The 18,630-nt window shown below is 36.7% G+C and overlaps 1 long non-coding RNA gene across 3 annotated transcripts in view; it reads right to left on the bottom strand.

Annotated features, from left to right (window-relative positions):
- Positions 1–937: 937 nt before the first annotated feature.
- LOC131159701 (uncharacterized) overlaps positions 938–18,630 on the bottom strand; it is a 34,446-nt gene continuing 16,753 nt past the window's right edge. For 2 of the 3 annotated variants that reach the window (XR_009137855.1, XR_009137853.1), the window contains 2 exons: positions 1,651–1,737; positions 938–1,340 (listed from right to left, as the gene is read on the bottom strand). This is a non-coding gene — a long non-coding RNA (uncharacterized LOC131159701). The remainder of the gene's footprint in view (positions 1,341–1,650; positions 1,738–18,630) is intronic. The other variant, XR_009137854.1, reaches the window with a different exon arrangement.

Here is an 18,630-nt window from a genome sequence, read left to right as displayed (position 1 = left end):
CTGATAATCTTCAAAAAACATTTCAAATGGGTACCAAAAGTTTGGAGGACAGACATGAATCGAGACACACTTTAATATCCCTACTCACCAAATTGAATGCAATGGGTCATCTAGGATTTTAGGTAATTATAAAGACAAGTCACGCTCAGTTAGAAAACTCAACGCCTACTTTGTGATAAAAAATGGTTAACAAAATAAAATTACGTTTACAAGAAATGGATTAAATCTTTAGATTTAAAATTTGAACGAAAGTAACATAGTTAAATATATTGTATAATTCCAAATTCAAAACTTAGAGAGGGATCATATATGTTACTTGCTTAAAAGTAGGGTGCAAGCATGCCACTCAAAAACACCAAATTGCATATTTTTGTTTAAATGAAGGGACTTAAAATTCAAATAAATTATTTGTTTTGGGAATTTTCATGGATCATCAAATCCATTGTTTGGATGCATCAAACAAGTCATGCGTTTGCAAGGCATTGTTTGGATCCCCCTAAGGATTCATCACACATAATGTAATAATTCATATGTAGATATATAATATTGGTAAAGTAAATGGGCTGGTTGGACAATTTTTTGATGAGTCGGGTATGTAAAGACCCATTTACAGCCCATTTAGTAAGATTAAAATTACACATATCCAACCCAATCAGCCCATTGATTTTATTGACACATTAAAGTTACAAATTATACTACTAAGTTATCATTTTGTCCATAATGATTTTAAACAAAAAATTTATCTTAAAATGAGGTGAATTACGAATTTGACCCTCAATATTTTTTCCCCTATTTACCCTCAGCATGTGATGAACTACAAGGAAATTTTTATTTTGGGTGGTCTTAAATCAGTGTGTGAACACTCTGAGATCACTCTGTTCCAACACATGAACATAAAGAATCTACTTTTAAAGGAAAATGTAATGAAGAAAAAAAATTTAAAATACGAGTGGTTTGATATCACAAATCAAGTGTTGATCCAATTCTTGACAAGTTAACAGTGCCATTCAAATTAGAGAGTTTCAGAGATGGATGGAATTGGGAATGGGTGTTCCGAAGAGGAGTTGCCATGAACATCCACCCCTTTGAAGCGGGCTTTCTATGCAGATTTCCTCCAGAATCTGCTCACATTCCCAGCCACCAATCTTTTACTTTTCAGTTTTCAAGCAAGAAGATAGAAAAATTGAATACCAATTCCTTTCTTTTCTATCCAATATTCCTCTTCCCAAACAGTCTTCCTCTCAAATTGGTCCAACCGCCTTGCTGCAGGCCTGCAGTTCAATCTTTGATAGGAGAAGGAGAAAGATAAGGCTGGTGTATATTTCTCCCATCAGATTAACCTGTAAAAATCATCACCAAAACTGCAATATAAAATCTTTTGTAATATATATCTTTGAGTTATTTTTTCTTAAAATAGTTTGCAATTTCAAGATGTCCACTAAAATTAAAAGAGTAAGCAGTCGTAGGGGCAGATGCAGTTCAAATTTCAACAACCTTTTTTTTTTCAACCAAAGCCTGTAGGCAAAACATTACACTATATTTGCATCACATTCACAATTCCATTCCCAATTTAAGTCTCACAGGGGTGAAAAGAAGAAGCTCATATGATCGTAATAAAACAGTTAGAACATAGGATTTCATAGTTCTTACAAGATGTATAGTGTCATGCTTGGCTACTTTCCAATGAAACTTGCCCGTTTGGTGCTGTGTGTCCCAAAGAGTCCTGCCTGGTGAAACCTGTCATCAATATAGCATCCTTTTTTCTAATTTTCCTTTTTTTTAAGAACACTCATCCCAAATGTGCTCACAATTGTTTCAAGTTTAAAGCGATATAATGTGGCCAAACATAGGGATACATACACATGCAAAATATCGTAAAATACAGATGCGAGAGAGTTCAAAACATAATACAATTTCAAGGAGGTAAATCAGAGAAATACCAAACAGGATTACAAAAATTACCAAAATTGACATGGTCTTCAAAAAATTTAAGAAGCCAATAACTTTTATTAAGCAGCTACTCTTTCTGACAAGCATGGGAATAACTCACATAAAAATGTCAGTATCTCTAATGCATTGCTCTCATCTGTCTTTGAAATCCTAAGCTTCTTATAATGCAGATTGAAAATGGAAATTTTACTCTAATGTGTCACTATGTCTTGGATTTAACGTAAAACCCAGTCAAAGGGAGAAAAAATCAGGGAAACAGTCATGTCATCAAACTACCACAATGAGTAATCTACTACCAAGCTGAAACTCTTTTCTATGGAAGCTTTGCAATGGCATCCTTCCACGCAGCAAGAATTAAAAGCAGAAGTAACAAGGACATCCGAAACTGCAGGTGGAATGGCCAGTTTGTTGGCAACTAGAAGCAACAGCAGAACATTTATTATGGCAATGTGATTTTCCAGAGGTATCGAGTCTGGAACTATGGATCTGACTTCTCCATCAGAGTGCTGACATTACCCACCACAATGTGCTGGACAGGGTTGTTGAAGTTGTCATACGTAAAAATAGAAGTGGGAAAGACTGACAGTAGCATACTTATCCTGGTTTCAAAACTCTGGTTCATCTGGATTAAAGAGAATAATTGTGGTTCTACATCAGAAGATTCTCATCCTATTGGTATTATGCGCATAGAAAGACTCAAAAAGAGCTCCTCTGCCCAATGCACAGGAGTAAGTGGGAGAGAAGGGCATCAATATTGTTCCAAATGTACAAAAGATTTCTCAGTCAATCAGGTGCCTAATCAACCACGATATCAACTGAGCAATATGATAGTACAAATAAATGCAAAGAAAGGGCAGCCCGGTGCACAAAACTCCTGTGTATGCAGGGTCCAGAAAAGGGGCAGACCATGATGGGTCTATAGTATGCACTCTAACCTTACATTTTTGCAAAAGACTGTTTCCATGCCTTGAACCCGTGACCTCTAGGTTACACGACGACAACTTTACCATTGCTCCCAGACTCCCCTTTCAAATTAATGCAAAGAAATAGAAGAAAAATTCGGGCAAGTAGGAGCGGTGTTAGTGATCAGAGACTCTGTGAAGGAAACTTGCAAGTAAGAACTGCCAACCATGGTAAAGCCTGACATGCAGATACTTCTCTTGGTGTAGGATCCCTTGCAGGTTATGGATATGCTACAATTAAAGAAAATATCTTGTTTAAGCAGATTCATGATATCACAATGCAACCAAGAAAGCTGGATTCCAATAATATGGGATATTCATTGTCTGGCCTCTGCAAAAAATATGTGTAGTATAAAAGCAACTTATGCATTCCTCGAGAAAAAAGGAAGAAAGAAATGGTTTTCATTTTGAACTAGCTTAGCTGCCATTACTACAGCGAAACAAGAAAGCAATTTCACCAAACATTTTTCTCCTAATAACCCTTCCACAATCTCTCTCAGCCTCCTCCATCCCCCACAGTTTCACAAGGAGAAGTGGTATGAGTGGCATCTCTATTAAATCCAACCCTCATTATTAGTAGTAAAAAATGTGTACGAGTAGTTGACTGCAACAACTTTACTTTAGTATGCAATATTGGGTAAAAAATAACTCATCAAGTCAAAACTTTTGGTTAATTTGATTTATATATTTAAAAAATTTATTCTAGTTCAGTTTAATTATATTTTGAAAATTTATAATCAATTAATCATATTATAATTTTACAATACCTTTTATGTAATCTGAGATATAATAATTGGTATATAACTATATATAAAGTGGGAATAGCTTGACTTGCATCATTCTTTTAAATTTAAAATAGTTACAACCATATATAGAGGCAAAACCAAATAAACCCACGAAACAGAACTTATTTGCATCAACTTCAGTTAATTCAGTTTTATAGATGTTTTTGTTTGGTTAAATTAGTTTTAAATGGATAAATTTAGTTTATTCTGAAACCTGATCTCATTACATTAACCAAATAGACTGATTTAATATTTACTGGCAATGCATTGAGATTCCTCAAATAATTAAGGTATTGAAGACATACAAAATTCAATTAGAATGGCGAAAACAATTGCTACACATGCACGTGCTAAGTTGGAAAGTTATAGTCCAGTAAAACTACGTTTTCCTGGTCCACCCAACACATAAGGCAACTCTTGGTTCAACAAGAATCTTGTGTCCTATCAATTCTGGTGAAAATCTTATCATTGCAGAAAAAGCCCTTTTGATAATAAGTGGGAGTTACTAATACTTAGACACACAGAATATATTAAATGATTTCATCATGGTTATTCACATTTCATTGCCCTTAGAAATCATAGTTGTAAAAATTGATGTTAGATTACCACTTTACCTAAAAGCTTAAGCTCTTAGGTTGTGAGCCAACAACATATATCAAGCCTTAACACTCCCCTGCATGTGCAGCCTAACAGCACGTGGAGAGAGACACACGATAGATAACACCTAAAGAGAATACAACAACTTTTTAAACACCACATAATAAACTCAGGCAATGAAACTAGAACCCAAGATCTCCTGGTGACCAGCTCAGATACCATGTTAGATTACCGCTTCACCTAAAATCTTAAACTGTTACGTTGTGGACCAACAATGTATATCAAGATGTAACAATTGATAACATGAATAACTGCCTGCCCACAAGCTTATAAGACCAACTGGAGCAAGAGAGGAAAAAGGAAGGTTAAGAGAAAACAATAGGAAAATAAACAAGAAATTAAAAGAGAGTAAAAATGAGGAGAACATTCAATTGGGGCTTAATGCTCAATACTCCAACCTGCCTCTCATGGTTACACAATCAAGCCTATTATAGGTTTTCTCCTAAAGATTCAATAACAAACACACTCTAGGAATTAGCATCAGATCCTAATTAATGACATGCAGTATCAAATCCGTAGAAATTATTCAAATCATAAAAGCCCTAGATATATATAAAGACCCTATATTATGTCTACACCTATGGTAAACATAAAGATCTCGTTGAGTGTGATCCTCATCAATTCCTCCTTGGTGAGAAAAACTTACCGCTGGCAAGGGAAGGCAGATGTGCTGCTCCAATAGTTCCTAATCCACACAACACAACCCATCCTCGACCACACATGTGGAGGTTGAAGTACAGTAATTGGTCCACTTGATGAGGTATCATCTATACCCTCCTTGTGTAGATGTAAAAGGCTTATCTTCAAGAATGCTCTCAACATGATCAGCACAGCAAAGTGGGAGACATGGAAGCACTGGAACTAGAACTGATGGAGAAACTGCTAAAGAACGTGAGATATTTGCATCCACAACCGAAGACATAAAAGTGCCTCGATAAAGGGTTAAGTCCTCAACATTGAGTATAGGGCTAATGGTCATATTGCATGGAATTTCAAGTACGAAAGTATTAGGCCCAAATGGCAAAGAATGTGAGGAGAACCACAGGCAATAAGCATCTGACTTCTTAAAAGAATGCTTGGGGGGAATGGGGTAATATTCAGGATGGATACGTGCCAACACATAGCTACCCTCATTTAATTTGATATGCCTGTGAGTATCAATTTTCATAGCAATCTTTTGTCTAACATCAGCATGAAGATCACAAATATGTTGGGCAAAAGACTCAGCTGACACAGATGGGGGGCATCAGGTGGCAATGGGATAGATGTCAATGGAATAGGGTCAAGGTGGCAAGGAGAATATTCATGGACAATTTCAAAAGGACTCTTTCGAGTAGATTGATTCACTGAATTTTTGAATGCAAATATTTCAGGCTAAATATAGATCATTTAATAGTTTGTATGATAGATTAGGTACAAAAGAAGGGGAAAGAGATATATTTAAACTTACTAAAGCTAGAGAAAGGAAGAGGAAGGACTTAGGATATGTAAAATGTATAAAAAGTGAGGATGATATTGTCTTAGTTAAGGACAAAGATATTAAAGAAAGATGGTGAAGTTACTTTAGTAAGTTGTTTAACGAAAACCAAATAGAAATTTTAAACTTAAAATTGTCAAATGAGGAAAAGACTAAAAATATAAGATTTATTCGCAAAATTAGAATTAATTAAGTTAACTTTGCACTAAAAAAGATAAAAAATGAGAAAGCTATGGGACCAGATAACATCCCAATTGAAGTTTGGAAATGGTTGGGTGATAACGGAATTATATGGTTAACTAATTTATTTAATACAATTGTAAAAACTAAGAAAATGTCAGATGAATGGAGGAAAAACACTTTAATACCTATATATAAAAATAAAGGAGATATTCAAAATTGTAATAACTATCGTGGAATTAAACTTATGAGTCATACGATGAAACTATGGGAAAGGATAGTTGAACAAAGATTAATGTTAGAAACGAAGATTTCAGAAAATCAATTTGATTTTATGCCTAGGAGATCTACCACAGAAGCTATTTATCTTTTAAAAAGATTAATGAAAAAGTTTAGGGAAAAGAAGAGGGATTTGTATATGATATTTATTGACCTTGATAAAGCATATGATAGGATACCTAGGGAAATTCTATGGTGGGTTTTAGAAAAAAAAAGGCGTATGTTGTAGGTATACTGATGTCATTAAGGATATGTACGATGGAGTAATGACTAGTGTAAGGACTATAGATGGAGAAACTAGAGAATTTCCAATCACTATAGGTGTACATCAAGGATCTACTTTAAGTCTTTATCTTTTTGCTTTAGTGATGGACCAATTAACTAAGAATATTCAAAAGAGGTTCCATGGTGTATGTTGTTTGAAGAAGATATTGTATTAATTGACGAAACTAGAGACGGAGTAGAGGCTGAGTTAGAATTATGGAGAGAAGCTTTAGAATCTAGAGGCTTTAGGATAAGTAAAAATAAAACAAAATATATAAAATGTAATTTTAGTAATGATAGGAGAAATAGTGGAGACAAAGTTAAACTTGATAATGAAGAAATAAATAGCACTTGTAGATTTCGATACCTTGGATCTATTATGCAAGCTGAAGGAGAAATTGAAGATGATGTAATGCACAGGGTTAAATGAAAAAGTGCCTCAAGTGTGCTATGTGATCGTAAAATACCCTTAAAATTGAAAATGAAGTTTTATAAGACAGCTATAAGACCAGCTATGCTATATGAATCGGAATGTTGGGCGACGAAGAAACATAATATCCCAAAAGTAAAAGTTGTCAAGATGAGAATGCTTAGATGGATGAGTGGTATAACAATAAAAAATAAATTAAGGAATGAACATATTCGTGGTAAGTTAGGTGTAACTCCTATAGAAGATAAGATAAAGGAGGGACGACTTAGATGGTATGGACACTTGCAACGTAGGCAACATAGTGCACCTATGAGGAAGAGTGACTTAGTTACTGTGGAGGGCTGTAGAAGGGGTAGGGATAGACCTAAAATAACTTGGGAAGTATCTATCAAAAGAAATGGTCCATGATCACATAAATTGGCGGAAAATGATTCATATAGCCGACCCTACTTAGTGAAACTAAGGCTTGGTTTTGTTGTTGTTGTATCCACTACTATGCACCTAAGTCAGTCACCCAAACTACTAGCATATAATCTTGTCTGGGGTAACTCTGATCTTCTAATTCCCCATCTTGAGTGACCACACACCTGTGATTTTATTTTTTGTTTGACATTATTTATTTTTATTCTTGGTGCATTAGGAGGCCCAAAGTCATTCTTGAACTGTGGCTCTACCAACAATTCTAATGGTGCAAGGAAATAAATAAATAAAGATATCAATATAGCCCAATATTTATGGTCCAATTTTACAGCATAATAAAAAGGCTTTTTTTTAAATGTGTTGAATGAGGCCTGAGGCTAGGTAGAGGTTCACCCGTCCAGATTCATCTCCCTGCAAGATAATACAAAGACATGTTCCAATTAAGGCTAGGGGAGAAGAATGTGGAAATGTAGCTTGCAATCAAGGGAACAGGTTGAGAGTATTATGGCCTGCACTCAAGGAAGGAGATTTTGGGAGTTACTGCAGCACACCAGCACTACCTATTCAAAAGGAGGGGCAGCCTCAAAAAAAGGGACACACGAGAAAGGCCACAAACGAATGAGAGGGAAACCAAAAAAACAGTTGTACGAGTCACGATCATGTGAGGAGAAGAGAGTCCTAACTCCTTAGGCAAGCATCCCCTGACATTCTTCACGCATGAGGATAACCTCATATCATCATACTCTATTGCTACAATCATGGTCTTTATCATCTTATGATCATCATCATCATCCCCCAATTTCCTCATCATCATCAACACTTATCATCTTTTACCCCCATTGACACCTTTCGACCTCCACACCCACATCAACATAGCCTCCCTTTTCATGGCTAATTGGCTATACAAGCACAGCCTGTAACACTTCTCCTCCCTGGATCCCAAAAAAACAAAAAAACAAAAAAAAAAAAACAAAAGAAAACCAATGAACCACTGCTTCTGGAAAGAGAAATTGTAAGAGAAACAGAAAGATAAGAGAGAAAGGGAAGAAGAGATCTAACACCAGCAACCGTTCAGCCCATGGCCTCTACTACTTCAGTGGCAGCCATGAATGCTCTGCAACTACTAGAGATAGAAAGATACTGTTCCTGGAGATCAATCGACTGGTGGTCATGGGTGACAAGTAAGGTGCCAAAAAGAACCGGAAAACAGAACCAAATTGAACCAAAAAAGCAGTTCACCATTTTTTTTTGGGTCGGTTTCAGTTTGGACTTCTCAACTTTTTTATTTAACACTTTGGTTTTGGTTTGGCCCATTAAAACTGCAGTTGACTGATATGTTATAAATATATATGATATATTTTGTCTTATATAATATTAATAATTCAAAGAAAAAAATAATTTCAACAATTTAGAGCTTGGATTGGTCACCTTTATGTTACTTTTCAAGATGTAAAACTTGGATTATGGATTTTATTTATATTCAATTCACGGGTGATGTAACTAAGCTTATGATGCATGATACTTTAAAGTTTACAAATTTGCATGATTTCTTATGATGCTTGAATTATAATGTTCAAATTTAAAATGTACATGCTTGACCCATTTGGGTCTACCAGGTCGACCTGGCCTAAGCATTTTAATCTCTTGTTTTTTTTTTTTCCCCCTTTTATATATTTATTCATGTGTTTGTGCACTGGGTTGCCCCTTTATGTTATTTATTGTTCATTGATCTATTTTCACTATAAAATCCCAAAAATTTGAGAAAAAAAAAAAAACATGAAAAAATGTTCTTTTTAAGTAGTTCTAGCATTATTGTTATCATTGTTAATATTTTTTATTTTTATTTTTTTGATAAAAAAGAAGTTATTTTAGATAGAAAGAAGGGAAGATAAACGAGTTGGGACAAAAAAGTACACCAAATAAAATATAAAAAAAACCACCAAAGAAAAAAGAAAAAATAAATAAAAACTAAAAAACACAATCAGAAAATGAACTAGACAATATTAACCAAGCAAGCCCCTTTTTAACCCCTTCCTATCATAATTTACCAAGCTCTTCAAATCCGCTACTTTTCTTTGACCCTTCAACTTTTGACTTATGCCACCATCCATGCATATTTTTTTCCCCTCCAATATCAGTCAAATTTTTAATTTTTAAGTCCATTTTCTGCAAAGATTTTGAGCAGAAGTCCTTAGGAACCTCCTCTAAGGGTGTAGGCAGAATTGCATCCCTTTGCTGCGAACTGTTAACTAGCCCATCATTATAAAAAAAAATAGAAACTCCCTCCAAATCTTCCAACAGGGTTGGATGAACATACAATAAATCCCTATTGCTTCACAATTATCTGAAACATACCCATTGTCTCAGATTTCATCCAACAACCCCCCATTGCATTCAAACTCACTAGTATCATCACTTTCCAAATATGAAAAGTCCCCGCATTACTTCCTTTCCTTTTCTGTACTTGCCCCATTACTATACCCAACCTCCTTAGTATAAGAATCTTCCATTATGCTAAGCTCTCTTTTAGAATCCCTTCCATAATGGCTTTGCCACTGACTCAACAGATCTTCCTATCTTCAAAGACCTTCCTCATCTCAGCACCTGTACAAGCCGCCTTCCAATGAGCATAAAGCTTGTTTCTCTCAAATCAGTTTTAATTTAGACCAAAACTATCAGTTTTCCCCCGCAAGGCATCTTCTTATTTTTCATTCTTTTCCATACCACCCTTTAATCCTCTTCAAAACTTGTTGCATTTTTAATTCCATGATCTTGTTTTGAATATAATCCGCTAATATTCTAAGCTTGTTACAAAACTTCATCAGTTTGACTCATAACTTGGAGAGTAGTAGACTGGGAATGGATTCTACTAACAAAGGAACTAGGGTCCTCCTTCCTGGTACTCGTCTTCTGTGGTAGGAACAGTATCTTGGGCCTGCCCATTTTTGGTTTCTGGCAAAGAAGAAACTGGATCACTCTTACATAAACCATAAGCCTGACTACCGCCATGGCTCATCTGCCTAGAGCCCAAAGGCTGAGCTCCCTTTGACTCCACATTAAAATCCAAAACAGACTTTCCTGAACATTGGGCCTATTCAAATAAGTAGCCCAACTTGTTCAAAAAAGACATGCCTCCTTTTTCAATTAATTGGGCCAAGTCCAAAACAAGAAATATGGCCCCCTGGCCCAGTCCTCTTCACAATCTCCTCCGCAACCCTAGCTGCATCTGAGAGAAGCATAACCCCTTCTAGAACCCTAGCTTCCCTCCCATTTTGGTCAATTGATTCTGGCCTGTCTATGATGGAACCTGACTCTGAAACCCCATGATCCTTCAGTTGCATTGCACCTCCACACCGACAACATCGTTCTCACTCAGCCATCATAACAGATTCCAGAGAGAGATTGACTACCACGAACCACATCTTCATCTTTTTTGCCTTCCAGTACCACCTGACTCCACAACCTGGAAAATGAAGAGTCATCTGCAACTACACCACCAGATTCCTTCCGAAATTCCTTAGCAATCTTGCTAAAATCGTTTGCAAAATTTCTCCATCCATTGCCCTTTGCATCGCCAGGAATACACACTGCAAATTTCCTTTTCCATTCCAACCCTAACTCCAAAAATTTTCCCACCTTCGTCTACCTAATCGACATACAATATTGCATGCTACCCCTTACAAATGCTCTAATAACCCCTTTCCATCCGTCTAAAGACGACCCATCAACAAACTAGAAAGTTGCCTCCTTAGACAACTCAACCCATATTCTACACGAGCAAAAAGAAGAAATCTCCTGATCTTGTCTAAACGAAGATCAAAGAATTTTCCTTCAATAAGATCGACTGGTTCACCATAGCCTACAACATAAGGCTCCATCACTCTATATGCACAAAAGAGAGAGAATCGTACCATGAGAGAGCGAGAGAGACTTTGATCTTATCAGTTGTGTTATTCATTCCAGATACTAGTGTTATCATTGATATTATTAGTTATTTGATATCTATTTTGGTTCATCTTTATGTTATTATTATCTTTCGTCTAAAATATTAAGAAAAAAATGTGAAACATAAAAATAAAAAATTCAAGCTAGTCTCATGTTGCGTATTTATTTAATAAGATCTATTTAGTTTCATTAGCCATCTTATTTCTTTAGAATTTTAGTGCCTAGTTTTTTCTATATGTGCAACGGTTAGGGTTTAGTCCTTAGACATATGATTGCTCAATTACCTTGAAAACCTTAATTAAAATTATTTCAATGAAGGACACCTAAAGAGGCGTGCTAGCGCTCTACCAAAATCTCCAAGTGATATTATACTCACTCCCTAACCAGACTAGGAGGGCTTTATAGGGATTCAACAATAAAAGGAAAGGTAAAATTGAAAATAATGATCATTAATTCAATCAATGATTATCCATGCTTCAACGTTATCATTTACAAACCGAGGCAATGGGGCGCTAGTACCTTCTCCACACTTAAGTGGTAGTTAATTAGGTGACCTATGACAACTACTTTGGATAAAGGTTAGTGGCGACTTCATTCAAAACAATATTGATAGGTAATCCCTATTATTACACCACACTCTCTCGCCAGCCTTCGAGGCATCAAAGCCATGGCCCCCAACAGTTTTAAGCAACCCAAGAATAAAGTTCATGGTAAGATCCTCCAGAGGTGTATAAGTGGAAGTTTTCTCCATCATAGACAAAATCCTAGCAACATTTTTTTTAAGGAGAGCCAATACAACCTAAGATCTATATAACCATAATGGTTATTGTTGAAGTCAAAATATAGACCCTTGTTCCTCACATCCATATCTCTTTTGGCAATGCCTCCAACCAAGGGAAAAGAGAACTTGGGAAATCTTCAATGGCCTTTAGGGGCCTAGTCTAATGCTTAAGTTAGTGTGGGAAATACAGAAATACAATGAGTAAGCCAGCATAGATGTTTCTTATTAGAGATTACCTATAGATATTGCTCATTACTTAAATCTTTTTACCTATGGCTCCTCCATCTAGCCTCTTACCTATGGCCCTTTTATAAGCATTCGTAAGGGGTTAAATACCCTATATTTATGGGGAGTGACCTCAATATTGCTCAATTTTTTTTTAAAAGGAAGGGGCCCTTGGGGGGGGGGGAGGCTGCACCTGCATAATGTCATATATATTGATGGGGAGGTTACTCCCCCCATATTGTGCTTTATTTAATGGTGTTTATGAATTTGGGAGTGCTCTCACTAATTCACAGGACAAGATGCCTCCCCTCCCCCCTTGAACCTAAAGGATCATTAGGTTTAGGTTGTTGGACTCTGTCCACTCTAACAAGCTTTGTTAGGTAGGCCAATCTAGCCTGTTTGACTTGGTGATTTTGCCAAGTGAGCCTATCTGGCCTTTTGGACTTGGCCATTTTGCCAAAGTAATGTTAAGTAGACCTATTTAGCATGTTGGACTTGGTTCTACCAAATAGGCCTATCACTATGTTTCAATCAACAAGCTCAATCATGAACACATATTCAGACATTTTGGAGCTATATTCAGAAGACCAAGATCTCATCCCTATAGGCCCACTTCGCATAATGCCAAATGCAATAGATAAGACAGTTCCATGCCATGATAAATGGCCATGTATAGTAGACTAGATTGGTCCACTTGGCAGAATAGCCAAGTCTGAAAGGCCAAATGGACCCACTAGGCATAACTACCAATCCAAAAGGCTAGATAGACCCACTTGGCAAGGCCTGGTAGAATGGCCAATTTGGGCAGGGTAGTATCCAACTCAATAGAATGGCCCAATCCAAAATGCCAAATAGATTCACTTAGCAAAACGACCAAAACTAAAAGGCCAAATGTGCCCACCTAACAAAACATGGGCAAACAGCCAAGTCTAAAAGGCTAGATAAGCCACTTGGCAAAATGGTTAAGTCCAATAAGCCAAACTGAAAAAGCTTGTCAGGATGACACAAAGTCCAACAATATAGATAACATGAAAGCTACTCTTGAAATCTAAAAATCCATTAGGTCTAGGAGTAGGGGGATATTGATGAAGGTAAAATAGACCCTTGTCTTATGAATTAGTAAGGGATCCCAGAGGGCATCCCTAAATTCATAAAACACCAATTTAATAAAGCACATTATGGGGGAGTATCCTCCTTATCAATATATAACAGTATGAAGGTACAAGCCCTCCCCCAAAACCAAATAATGTCGAGGGTCAATGATGGAGGATCACTTGCAAATAATTCTAGGCAATCATATTTTGTTTGAAGATCTAGAAATTAAGGATTTGTTTTGAATTAGAAAATCAAGATATTTTAGAAGTTTAGTTAATGTAGGGTTATTTTGTGTATTTTAAGTACTTGGGGTTTATTTTGTAATTACTTGTTTTAGTTGTATTATGTTGGGTGTGTAAGTACTTTGCTTGTAATGTAGTAAATAGTAATCAATTTGAAAATTGAGACTTCCAGCGCTGGTCTCTCTCTCTCTCTCTCTCTCTCTCTCTCTCTCTCTCTCGTGCAATTCTCGCCCTCTTCCCCTTCTTCCTTTCCCTTCTTTTCTCTCTGTGTTTTGAATCTTCTGATTTGCTGTTCTGTTTCTACTCCAATTCTGCCTTCTCATTCTCTCTGTTCTCTCTTTAACTCCTTTTTTCTCCCCCAATCTTCTCTGTCTTCTTTCTATATCTCTCTCTTGATTCTTTCTATCGCTTTATATTTGTGTTTCTATATGTTGGGATATGAATCCGCCCAAGATCAAATAACACACACAAATAACACACAAGATTTACGTAGTTCGGCCAATTTAGCCTACGCCCACGGGAGAATAGTAACTTCACTATATATATATATGGGTATACAGTGAAGGAGGAGGATTACAACACTCAACTCACTCACCTTAATGCACACTCATAGAGCACTCACACTTGTTGTGTCTTCACTCACACTCTCTATCTTCATAACGAAGAAGTATTCCTTTTATAGGAGAAGAGGAGGAGATCATCGCGGCAAGTCTTTTCCAAAAAAAAAACGTCACCATCAACTTTCCTTCTTTTTCAATGCAGTAGGTGGAAATGGTTGCACCAAACTGCAGCCAAGTATGACCGCCATGTGCAGCAAGTCTTTGCCTCCTTTTTATTATATGAGGTGGACCCAACAAATCTCCCCCGCCCAACTCATGTGGATTGTTCTACCAAACCTATTGTGGTTCTACAAGCTTCAAGCTTTAACTTGGACGTTGTCTTAGTCATCATGTCTAATGCATTGTCATCAGTATGGATCTTCTCTATACTTAACTGCTTTGACTCCAACGCTTCTAGAATCCAATGATATCGAACATCCATATGCTTTGACTTTGAATGAAAACTTGGATTCTTGCTGAGATGAATAGCGCTTTGACTATCATAGTAGAGAACATAATTCTCTTGCTTTGAGGCCAAGTTCCTTCAGGAACTTTTTCATCCATAGAAGCTCTTTGTTTGCTTCAGTGATGGCGATGTACTCTGCCTCAGTAGTGGACAATGCAACACAATTTTGTAACTTTGATTGCCATGACACTGCTCCCCCTGAAAACGTCATCAAGTATCCCAAAGTAGACTTTATGGAGTCAACGTCACCAGCCATATCTGCATCTGTGTAACCTTCCAACATGGGTTTTCCATTATCAAAACATAAACATAAGTAAGAAGTACCTTTGAGATACCTAAGAATCCACTTGACGGCTTCCCAATGTTCTTTGTCGGGATTAGAAAGGAATCAACTTACTACACTAATTGCATGAGCGATATCAGGTTTTGGGCATACCATGGTGTACATCCCACAGCTGAAGAGTAAGGCACTTTCTTCATTTCTTCTTTGTCATTTTCACTAATAGGATATTACTTGAAAGTAAGCTTGAAGTGTCCTCCAAGTGGACAAATGACTGGTTTTGCCTTGCTTATGTTAAATCTTTCTAGTACCTTCTCAATATACTTTTCTTGAGATAACTACAACTTTCTATTTTTCCTATCTCAAAAGATCTTCATTCCAAGAATCTGTTTTGTTGGACCCAAATCCTTCATTGCAAAGGATTTGCTCAATTCTTTCTTCAACTTATCTATCTTCTTAATGTCACAACCAACAATCAGCATATCATCCACATAAAGCACAAGAATAATGAAATCATTACTAGAAAATCTCTTAATAAAAACACAATGGTCATATTTGAACCTGTTACACCCATGCTCTATCATGAAGGAATCAAACTTCTAGCACCACTATCTCGGTGCCTACTTGAGGTCATACAAACTCTTTCCAAGTTTGTATACCAACTATTCTTTTCTTTGACCTCGAATCCTTCAGGTTGTTTCATGTAGATTTCTTCTTTAAAATCACCAAAGAGAAATGCAGCTTTTACATCGAGTTGCTCGATCTCCAAATTCAAGCTGGCAGCCAATCCAAGAAAAACTCAAATAGCATCTTCACCACGAGCAAGAAAATCTCTTCAAAGTCTATGCCTTTTCTTTGACCAAAACCTTTCACAACTAGTCGCATCTTGTACCTTGGTTGTGAGTTTCCTTCTTCATTTTTCAATCTAAGCACTCATTTGTTGTTGAGTGTTTTCATTCCATTCAGTAATTCTACCAAATCATAATTGTGGTTCTCATGTAAGGATTTCATCTCTTCTTGCATGGCCTTCAACCACTCACTCTTGTGCTCATGTGACATGACATCCTTATAACATTCTAGTTCTCCCCTGTCAGTTAGCAATACATATTCATCTAATGAGTATCTGCTAGAAAGTTGACACTCCCTAGTGGATCTTCTTATCTGGTGTTCTGCTACTAGAGCTTCTTGATCACCTTCAGCTATTGGTTCATCACTCTCATCAACTTCTCTGTTATCGTCATGCTCTTCTTGTGACTGTGGTGGTGAATATGGAATCAACTCGATTGGATTCCTAAGACACGCTTTGGATTATCGACCTTCTTACAATCATCAATAGTTTGATCTTCAAAGAACACCACATCTTTGCTTCGGATGACTTTTCTGTTTTTGGATCCCATAATTTGTAACCGAACTCATCAATACCATAACCGATAAAGACACATTATTTTGTCTTTACATCAAATTTGGTCCCTTCATCCCGAGGAACATGAACAAAAGCTTTACAATCAAACACCTTTAAGTGTTTATAGGATACATCTTTCCCAGTCCAAATCCTTTTAGGAATGTCACCTCCTAAAGGAACTTGATTACGCGTCAAAGTTGCATTATTAGGCGTTTAAATTCATACATTAAGGATTATAATTTTAATTAAATGTCTAATTATGCTCAATATTTTAACATTGCGCTCTATTTATAATATTTAGGTTTTATTCAATAATTTATAAATTTTTGGTATTTTATTATTGCAGGGTAATTTATGGATATTAAAGCGAACATTACTTCGTAATCTAGGCATAATTCTCCCATCTGAGCTCCGATCGAGATGATTCAAAATGCTGTGGAAAACCAAGAAAATGCTCTACAACTTTTGGTGTTTTGAGTTTTGAGAGCTACGGGCTGTAGGAAGGTCAAAATCAGGCTTGTGCATTGGGAAACAAAAAAAAAAAGAAAAAAAAAAAGGGAAGAAACAAGAAAATATATATATATATATATATATATATATATATATACCTTTTTGGGCCTCCGTGTGTGCGCAAGTGAGCTGGGCCGGGTTGATGTGACCCGGCCATGCAGCGTGTGCCTGTGTGTGTTGGGCCGTGTAGGGCTTCTGGTGGCTGGGTTCTTTTTATTTTCAGCAAGCCTCCCTTCCCTTCTCAGTTCTCGCCCCCTCTTCTCTTTTCCTTTTTCCCTCTCCTTTCTCCTTCTCCTCTTCTCTTATCTCAGTCCCTTCTCTCTGCCTCCTCTCTCCCTCTTCCCTTCTCTTTTGTTTTTTTTTTTCAGCACCTCTCTTATCTCAATTCTCTCTGCCTCCTCTCTCCCTATTCCCTTCTCTTTTGTTTTTTTTTTAGCACCTCTCTTATCTCAATCCTCTCGGCCTCCTCTCTATCATTCCCTTTCTCTGTCTCATCTCTCCCTCAGTCTGCTCTCTCCCTCTCTGCCTTGCCACTGCTGCTTCAAGGTGTGTTGCTGCCGCTGGAGGAGGTCAGAGTTGCTGCTGCCAACCCGAGTGCTTGCTGCTGCTGAAGGAGGAACCCAGGTGCTGCCCTGTCGCTGCTTTGTGGAGGAGGACCCGAAACTCTACAGTGTTTGTGCTGTGTTGCAGCCACGGCCAGACTCCCCTCAAACCATACGGCCTGCCATACTTTTCTCTCTCTCTCTCATTCTCTTCTCTTATCTCTTATCTCTCTCTCATCTCTTTTTGTTTATCACTTTCTTTTATTTATTTAAGTGTTGGGATCTACTTTTCTTTTTTAAAGTCAGTAGCTTGTTTTGTTATTTAAAATTATTTAATAGTTAAGTTTAATCTCTCTCTTCTCTCTCTTTAGTTTATTTTTAGAGATTGTTATTGAAACTCCATCGTGGTTGGGTGTTTAAGTTGTTGACGGAGTTGAATCTTAATTGAGTTTTGCATTTAAATATTGTCTTTTGGGTAATTTTATTATTACAGTTAGTATTTTTTTTTCCTTGAGTAATCTTGTTAGATTTAAATCTTACTTGATCTCAAAATAAAATCTGGTACTTTTAATCAGTTGGATTTTCATTATTGATTAGCATAGTTGTTTTTGTTTGATCAGTTGAATGTATGCAGGTTTATTACTTTATTATTCTGGTATTGCGTCTAGCTTTTATTTAGTTATTTTATGCGTGTTAATATTTTAGTTAGGGTTTAAGTTTCATTACAAAAATCTCAAAAATCCAAAAATCTGAATCTGAACTGTGTTTAGTAACCTTTTCGTTTCTTATTTTCCTTTGAAATTACATTAAATTTTGAATTAGACTGCATTCCCTTCTCGCTTATGTAGCCAAGTCTGTTGTGCCATAACTCAGTGGTGACTTCATATTCTGTAGCATTCACATCTCCTACACAGAGTTGCTTAGCTTGAGTGTAGTATAAGCTAGCATCCTTTTTTCCTTTGGCCACCACCAAATTCCTTTCTTGAGCTTCCAGACTCCATTACCAAAATAGCTTTCATAACCCATGTCATCAAGCTGACTTGTGGAGATCAGGTTAAGACGAATGTCTGGGACATGCCAAACATCCTTCAGTAGTAGCTTGCATCCAACATTTGTTTCTATCAACACATCTCCTTTAC

Source organism: Malania oleifera, chromosome 7 (genome assembly GCF_029873635.1).
Source record: "Malania oleifera isolate guangnan ecotype guangnan chromosome 7, ASM2987363v1, whole genome shotgun sequence".
Taxonomy (NCBI): Eukaryota; Viridiplantae; Streptophyta; class Magnoliopsida; order Santalales; family Ximeniaceae; genus Malania; species Malania oleifera.
This window is presented reverse-complemented; position numbering and strand designations above follow the sequence as displayed.